This window comes from Lycorma delicatula, chromosome 1 (genome assembly GCF_047948215.1).
Source record: "Lycorma delicatula isolate Av1 chromosome 1, ASM4794821v1, whole genome shotgun sequence".
Classification (NCBI taxonomy): domain Eukaryota; kingdom Metazoa; phylum Arthropoda; class Insecta; order Hemiptera; family Fulgoridae; genus Lycorma; species Lycorma delicatula.
In genome coordinates, this window is record NC_134455.1 from 333,011,901 (window position 1) to 333,021,447 (window position 9,547).

The 9,547-nt window shown below is 30.2% G+C and overlaps 1 protein-coding gene across 2 annotated transcripts in view; it reads right to left on the minus strand.

Annotated features, from left to right (window-relative positions):
* Positions 1 to 8,641, minus strand: part of LOC142334269 (nucleolar MIF4G domain-containing protein 1) — a 228,614-nt gene extending 219,973 nt beyond the window's left edge. For both annotated transcript variants that reach the window (XM_075382172.1, XM_075382173.1), the window contains exon 1: positions 8,400 to 8,641. The gene's annotated coding sequence lies outside the window, so the exon portion shown is untranslated. The remainder of the gene's footprint in view (positions 1 to 8,399) is intronic.
* Positions 8,642 to 9,547: the final 906 nt, after the last annotated feature.

The window sequence follows — 9,547 nt, forward strand, 5'->3', positions numbered from 1 at the left end:
ACAATATCTAAAAATCTTTAAATTAAAAAGTAACAATAAAACGATCATAAATGAACAGATCAACAGACAAGCGGGTGTCCTTTTCAACCTCAATTTATTAAAAGCAGAAAATAGATAAATAAAATTAAAAGATAAGTATAAAAATTAATTTCGAAGTCGAGAGTTCTTAGTTTCATGTCCCAGTAAAGACAGTAACTTTTATATGGATTTCAATACTAGATCACAGATACCGGTGTCTTTGATGGCTGGGTTTCAATTAACCACACATCTCAGTAATGGTCGACCTGAGACTGTACAACATTACACTTCATTTACATTCATTCATATAATCCTCTGAAGTAATACCTTATGGTCGTTCCGGAGGCTAAACAGGAAATAAAGATAAGGCATGACGTCAAATATAAGGAAGGGGGTTGAATAAACGCTATATAAAGATTAACAGAAGATTAAAATTACTAATACAATATCATTTTTGACAATGAAGTACTACGAACACGCGTCAACAAATTATAAAAGAATAAAGCTAAGAAAGGTAAAGAGTGCTCAAAACAAAACCTATAGTGATATTAGCAGAAAAGATAATAGGAATTATTATTTTAATAACTGCAATATCAATCATTCTGAGAATTTCGTTGACAGTATTAAGGATCCAAATACCAAAAAGGATTTCATTGCTTTCGACGACTGAAAAACAATCGAGAGTGCGAAACAAACAGGGCAATGATAGATCCTATTTAAATGAACTTACATGCAGTACAAAAGTGTGAATCTGTGTGAACAAATACAATGCGATAAGTGGCATAAATCCCTCCTAACGAACAGGTGAGTGGCATATTTGATTACGGAATTAGTAATACTTTTATAAATAGCAAGGTCATTTAAAAAAAAAATACATGTTAGTTACAGTAAATTATCTAAAAAGGATTTTTTTTCAATTCCAGAAACAATTAACTAGGGAATAGAAGACGTACATCAAATAAAATATTTTTGAGGAAAAGTCAACAACAGAAAGTTTATGTAAGCTGCTGTTCCTTGAGAATACTTAGAATTTCGATTATTAGAGACGTTGGAAAATCTTACAACGGATGCGTACAGACGTATGTTCTTGAAATCAGATTTTTGTGTAACCTTACTCTCTCGTTACATTTATATTGAAGAATATAAAGGAATTGTTTTTGAAAATTTAAATATTCTCCGATCATTAATTTTGAAAGGGTGTATGTAGTTAGTGATACTGAAATTTATAAGAAATAGATTTAGTCTAAATATAATTTGCTACTCGTACAAATACTTACTTAACTCCTAACAGAAACACAGTATGAGGAAAGAGGGGAAACCAGGTGAATTTAGTTCAATTATTATTAATTCTTATTTCAGAAGCCTATTAACACAATAATTTTTATCTTTTAATATTAATATTATTTAATAATAAATCCGATTGCTTGATATGTTCATGCATCCTCACGCGTTCAAATAAAGCGCCAAGAGTAGTGTGGCGCGTGACTACAATCGGCCTGTTTCGTTGAAATTCGGCATCCTCACTTGTCTGTCGCGAGACACAAGTCGTAGGGAAGTCACCCGCCTAGTGACTTTCCGGTCGCCACCCCCACCCATCGTTCATTACCAGTTATGGTATGGAACGGGGGGAGAGCTATTGTGTCCTTGACACAATAGCCGGTTGACCAGCTCGATGATCAGCTGTTTCGAAGAGTCCACGAGGTTAGCGAACGACCTAATAAAGTCACATATACACAAACGTAAATCCCTCGCGTGTGAAAACGTTTCTCTTCATTAAAAACGCACTTTGCAAAAGTATCTTTTATTTTTAAAATGTTATTCGCTTACTGATGTAGTATTTGTGTTTTTTCCTTATATACTAAAATAGAATTTATAATGTATTTTTATTTTTTTATTTATGAGGTCGTAATACAAATAGGCTAAGCTGATGCATACAAATTGAGTATCAAGCATGACTAAGTTGCACTTATTTCATTAATGATAACAAATTAAAAAGCTCAATTTACTAATAAAGTAATAAAATATATTTATTTATTTATTAGCTTACATTATAATTTTGGGCAGCCAAATATATTTAGTGCCGACGTCCGTTTATCAGGACTCTAGTAAAAATTATACGAAACCGTAAACGAATGTTTTTTCTACACCGTTTGTTATTTTTTCTCAGAAAAAAACCCGTTCTTTCTGTTAATAATAAAATGCTGTGTATTTGGGCTATACTCCAATCGAAATATAGATCGGTCGGTTAGTTGTTTTCCGTTTACGTTTGGTTATGTTGTAAAAGCGTCTTTGTTAGTCGGGTTATGTTGTGCTTTGTTCCAGTTTTGCGATATTTTAAGAACAACGAGAAACGTTGTACAAGTGGACGAGGTAAAGATAGATAAATTAATATTTAGGCGTACCATCTTATCGATAAAGTTAGTTACGTCAATAACTGATATTTTCTTAATTATACAATTTTTACGAAGTAAAAAAAAAAACAATAAAATTTAATTTTATATACATATACATGCGCGTAGTGCGTGTGGTTTTAAACTTTTTTATACGAATATTTGTAAGAGAAGAAACAAACATAACCATTTACCTAAAAAAAATTATTCCATGTACATAATAAAACACGCGTTAAATTAATAATTTAACTTTTAAAGTTCCAAAATGGTAGAATACATAAAAAAACTCCTAAATTAACTTGTTAACAAAGTTTTCCAAAATAACGAAAATACTTTCTTACATAGACAAATCGTAGTTCTTTATTTTATTATTTACAGCAAAAAATACGTTAAAGGGAGTATAAAATAAAATAAAAAACAGACGTACTTAAAAAGTTTAATCTGTACAAGATAAAAACATTTACATTAAACTAAAGGAAATTACTTTTTTGTTTCGTTTTGTTTAACCTCCGGGACCACCCTTAGGTACCGCTTCAAAGGATGAGATGAATGATTTATAAAATGCCATGTCTGACCGGGATTCGAACTCGGGACCTCCGGATGAAAGGCCGAGACGCTACCGCTCGCGCCAAGGAGGCCGGCTAAGAAAAGGAAATGACTTGAAGTACGTATTATTCTTTTTAAAATAAAATTTGAAGCGGACGCCACATAACTTCCTTGTACGCCTCCTAAATTACATATACGCATTTTAATACGATCGGAGATTAATAATATAAATAAATAAAAATGTAAATGTTAGTTTGTTCAAAATCTTAAAACTCCGAAAGTTCTTCACCGATCGCTTTGAAATTTTGACACGACGTTGCATTCGAATACGCGCGTGTTTTTATATACCTAAAATTTTACACTTGTTTTAGGTAAAAACATGTTTTTAAAAAAAAAAAACAGCGCCATCTGTTGGACGTAAAAGCAACACACACTATACTAAATATTTTACGATTCCATTTCAATGTTTCCGATATGCGTGTCCGCTGTAGACTAATAAAATTACTGGACCGATTCACGCGCGGAGAAAAAGGAAGAAAGGGAAAAATCTAAATAGGGAAATGGGGAAATTGGGAAAAAGAAAACGCAGAAAAGGAAATGGGAAAGGAGAAAAAAGGAAAGCTGAAGGGGAAATATGGGAAAGAGAGAGAGGAAAGTAATTGAAAGGGGGAATGGAAAGGGGAAATGAAAATGGAGACGCGGGGGAAAGGGAAAAGGGAGAAAGTGTAACTGGGAAAAATTAACTTTTGCGAAGTCCGTAATGTTCATTTAGTTTTAATGTTTTATCAAACTTTCAATTGTGTTCACTTAATTATATATATATATATATATATATATATATATATACTCAAATCTAGCAATAGCGAAGCACTGCCGGATCTGCTAGTTATTAATAAATCAATATATTTAAATTTAAAAAAATTGTTAGAAAAGTTAACATTTTTTTTTCAATCGGAGGTTAATAATTATTAATATATCAATATATTTAAGTTAAAAAAAAAGGTAATGAAGTCGGATTCGAACCGATGTGTCTTCTCCTTGAACGACCCAAAAATTTCATTAATAAAAATTTTATTTGGATATAATTCTGGAACCGGTGAAAATAAGTACCGTTTAAGATATATCGTTGAAAAGCTCTTAATTATGGCTGTTAACTGCAGTTAAGAAAAAGACCAAAATCTAATTTTTTGGGTATTTTGGGCTTTTTTGGACACTTTTGGTTCACTCTATTGCGAAGGTGCAAAATTAGATGTTACAACAGTCCTAAACCGATGTTTCAAGATCCTGCGGCTAATAGTTTTTGAGTTATGCGAGATAGATATTTTACGTCGGTCACGCCGAACTAGTCAAAATGGATTCGAGGATGGTCAAAATGAATATTTCTGTTAAAATTTGAAAACCGAAAATTTTCGCGATCACAATACTTCTTTTACTTCGTACAAGGAAGCAAAAATCGCAATTTCACGGTCGGCCGTGGGAAAAGGAAATGAAATATTTACAATTGATATCGCATATCGTTTAACATTTCCATGTGTATTTATTTTTATCAACACATTACGTCATTACTTTTAACAGTATATGTTTATAAATCGGTTGACAGATTTCGACATTTAATTGCGATTAATGACCGATTATAATGTTCTGATTCATACAGAAATCGTTCCCTTTACATTTAAACCTCTACGTACCATCTGATCATCTGAAAAGTTACTACATTTAAGGTCTATTTACGCACATCAGTATCGATGTTATCCTGATCGATCAGCGACGCCAATTAGGACTGCAGTACTTACTGTGTGATATGTACTACGGATAGATGTCGGATGTTTCGCGTCTTCCCAAATCAGCTGATTTGGAAGTCGAGAGTTTCAGCGTTCAAATCCTAGTAAAGCCGGTTATTTTTACACATATTTGAATACTAGATCGTGGATACCGGTGTTCTTTGGCGGTCGGGTTTCAATTAACCGCACATCTCAGGAACTGTCGAACTGAGAATGTACAAGACTACACTTCATTTATACACTCACACATATCATCCTCAGTCATCCTCTGAAGATTTATCTAAACGGTAATCTTACCGGAGGCTAAACAGGAAAAATAAAGAAAGAAAGATGTCGGATGTGCGTGAATTGGCATCACTGATCGACCACGGAGAACACCGATGTGTGTAAATAGACCTTTGTTATTCAACAGCTTTCAGTCTCTTCGTATTTCTATTTGCCGGCAAGTATACCGTTGTCGGGGGAACCTTTCTACAGTTATCTTCAAAGGGAATGAAACCTATACCCTCTCTGCTACACCTACCCCAAACTCAAGAATCTTATTTGGCAACGGTAACATTTAATTCCGTTAATTAACAACCCGAAAAAATAATGTAATGTAATGAAGGAGCGGGCGGATTTTAATTCTCTTTTCACCAAAATTCATTATTTTTCGGGTTGTCAATTATTGTAAATTAATAGAATTAAATTTTGCTATTGCCATATAAGATTTTTGAGTCGGGGTAAGTGAAGCGGAGAGAATATGTTCCACCACTTTGAAAATAATTTTAGAAAGGTTCCCCCTGAGAAGACCTTTGGTGTATTATGTAGCAAGGAAGTACGCTTTCTGTGACACGGTCGCGGCGAAATTACATTTTTATTGTTAATTACAATATTCGATGTTTTAAATCTCTGCTTTAAATTAAAATAAAAAATATTTATTAAAAACAAAAAAAAAGTATAAAACCGCGCACGCGAATGTAATTTTATATAAATGTGCAATCGTCACGTTTACGTGCGCGGTTGTAATTATATATATAAATTGAATATTAGGTAAAATTAAATAATTGAAAGCCTCATTCATCATTACCCTTTTATGTTGTACAATTGTAAGTTATCACGGTTAATAAAAAATAAAAATGAAAAAAAAATCAGAACAAAACTTTTGGCTAAATTTTTGTCGAAAAAAGTTAATAAGTCTGACCATCTAACATAAAAACCGACCGTTTTGATCTGCAGAACATATCAATGTAGGTTTCAAAGAAAAGTGAGAAAATATTTGTAAAGTGTTTCATACTAAACAACAAAGGCAATTTATGTTTCTAAAATAGATAGCTAATTTATTAATCACCAAATGTAGACACAGGCAAAAGGTTTTGTTATTAACAGAAATCTAAAAAAAAACAGAACTTTATTAGAATATTGATACCCGAAATAATTAACTTTTAAATAGAAATACGTAAATAAAACGTTTAGTATACAAAATATTCAGCAAACTCTAGTGTACTAGTGTATCGGGACTTACTTGAAAGCAAATTATTTTAGTTACATATTTTTATAAAGTAATCTGTACTTAATTTTAATTAAAATAACAAGAATAAAAATATATTTGACTAATCTAAAAATAATGATTTTTGCCAAAACAAAATGCGCAAATTAGTTCATTAAATTCCCATAAGTTAACCAATAATCACATTATTTGTGTACCATTTTTCTTATTACAAAATATTATTATTTGAAAGAACTTACCTAGTTTACACGTAGAATTATTTTCTAAACGGTTTTCTAGCTTCACGTAAAATACATCTAATACGATAAATACAAATAATAAAAATTTAATACGATTTTTAAAACACTACATTAAAGAAATAAAGCATTATTTACTGTATGACAACGTTATTCGTTAACAACACTTTTAATAGATTAATAAATTATCAGAAAGAAAATGTAAGCTAATATTATTATTATGTAAGATTTGTTTATTTTTTCTACATCGCTCTGAATATAATGGAAGCAGCTATTTTATTTGTTTATTTTATAAACAAATAAAATTTTTCATCAACGTAACACACATTTTGACATACGCAGTTTGATGAATTTCGACACGAACAAAGAGAACGAGAGACAATCGAGGGGGGAGAGTCTGCACTCTTCCCCTCTCTTAATATACGGTGAATCTTAATATTAATAGCTTGTATAAGAAATATCTATTAGTAATTGACAGGTGCTCTGTTGCCAATTAACCTGAGTTTTACTTCCCCCCTGGCCCCTTGCCAGTCAACATCGGCATCATATTATTTACTGCGTTGCGTTTTTCACTTATAACACATTTACATAGAATAAACCTTCCAAACTATAACCGGTAAGATGAAAAAAAATTTTTTAATTTTTACGGTAAACTTTTTTTATTTATTTTTTTAATTATATTAACGAATCAGTATATTATAATTTTACTTTTATTTATAAAAAAAAAAAAAATTGTATAATACAGTTAGTAAAATAATCACTGATTTTATACAACAAAAACTGGCATAATTACCTTTAAAAATATGTGAAGTTATTATGTTTATAAAATATATACAATTTAGAAAGCGTTAATGAAAATCATTTGACTATATAACATTTGTACATATTAATTGTAGATGCAGAATATTCAAGTTTTTTTTTAATAATTAATCATTAAAAGTTCATTAACTGATTAATATTGGTTCTGTAAAGTAAGATCATTTAATTTTATTTTGAATGAATAGGTAATAAGAGCCTATTAAATAGTTTTGTAATTTCTTAAAAAAGTTATCGGGAAGTAAAATGAGGCTCTTGTAAACTCGTATTGTGCAGCAAAAAAACCTAGTTCTGTTAATTTTACAGAGGTGAATAAAGTTATTATTTAGGAATGTTACTACTCTTTTCAGCACAAATAACATACATTCTTTCATTTAAACGAATGAATAGAAAACATTAAAAAAATAAAATTATCTGTAACAATAATTTTATCGTTTATCATACAGTTCAGAAGTAATGATTGCGAAAAGTGAACATTGTTTCTCAACAAATTATTTTGTAATTTAAATACACCACTTTTCTTTAAAAATTATTCATGTAATTTGTGATAAAATTGCTATCATTAAAGATTGTTAATTTTTTATCCATTCGATGGCATAAGCATGTTTGCCTGTAAAACAGAAGGCCCCGTGTTTGATTCCGATATAATCCCTCCTAATAACGAATCAACCTTCAATGTAGTTACTGATGATTTTATTTACTGATCCGACTTAAAAATTAATATATCTAAAATGGGATATGATAAATTTCATGTTGAAAACCTCTTTCTAACACATGAAATACACTTGGCTTACATCAGTAAATTTATATACAATAAATTTTACTTCCCTAGTTAATTAATGGCCAAATAACCTATATAACCAAGCATATAACTCATTTCATTTTTTGTTTATTTTTGCGATTCTGGTTCTCAACTATTTAGAACTATTTGGATACATTGTCAACAGATAAACACAGTAAATAATTATTAATTTATTTTGTAAAAATAAATGATTGTAAACTGAGTTCTAACATTTTTAATCTAATAAATAATTTGAATATAACAAATAAAACAAATGGGAATTATTGTTTCAAAGATGTTATAATATTCCGTAATAATATTAATAAAGAAAATAAAACTCACCTTTGCCAATAATAACAGACGTCTCATACAAAAGATATAAACTGGATGACGTTAACAACTGGATTAGGTTATGTTAAAAAAGAGTGAATATTAACTCGAGGCACTAACTGAATGCGTATGCGTAATCAATCTATCTAAAGACAATTTCCCGATAGTCCAGTACTAGAGTTGCTGGCTTGATTAGTTATTTCTCTGTTTGCACGCATTATGTTTGCCTGTCGCCTGTCTTCCCCCCCCACTACGGCGCGACCGCCAACAACAGACATCTTCTAACTAGTACTTTTAAACATTTAAGTAATGAAAAAATTATTCCATCTAATTTTTTTTTTTAACAACTCAATCTCTGTTTGCACTGCCTGTCTTCTCCCCACCACGGCGCGACCGCCAACAACAGACATCTTTTAACGAGTACTTTTAAACATTAAGTAATGAAAAAATTATTCCATTTTTTTTTTATTTTTTTTTTTTTTTTTAACTACTCACTATCCAGCATAGGTTATCTAATATTAAATTAGTTTTACTATATTGTTATTATTTATCAGACTTGACGAACTTATAATTACATAAAATATTAAAATATCTTTTATAAATGCACCTATTACTAAAACAGCCAGCGTTATAATGACATTTTTACTTAATTAATTATATCTAACAAACTGTTATGTATGTAATCAAACTCATTTCGTACATGTCAATACAGACCTGCAAGCGCATAAATAATTTTTGTTTAGTATCACTATTATTTTTTAAATATCTAATCAGGAATTTAAAAAATAGGGCATCTTTTATGACATTGATTACAAAAATCATGAATGGTACGTAAGGAGGTAATGATTAATATTATTTCTAAAGTTCAAAGTTATCATATCTAACCGACTTCCATATTTTACAGTTCAGCAACATTCAATATTCAAATCAAATGTATGTGTGTGTACGTGCGTGCATACACGTACACGAATCTACTTATAAATGAACTTTAGTATACACGTAAAGCCTAATTTAATTTTATTTAGATCTTTTAAAATATAATTCTTTGTTTTTAAATAATACTTGGTTATCGATGAATAAAACACTTTAATCCAGAGATTCTATTAAGCGACATGTAATTAGATTTTGTTGGGTGTCATTTTCATTTTTATAATCTATTT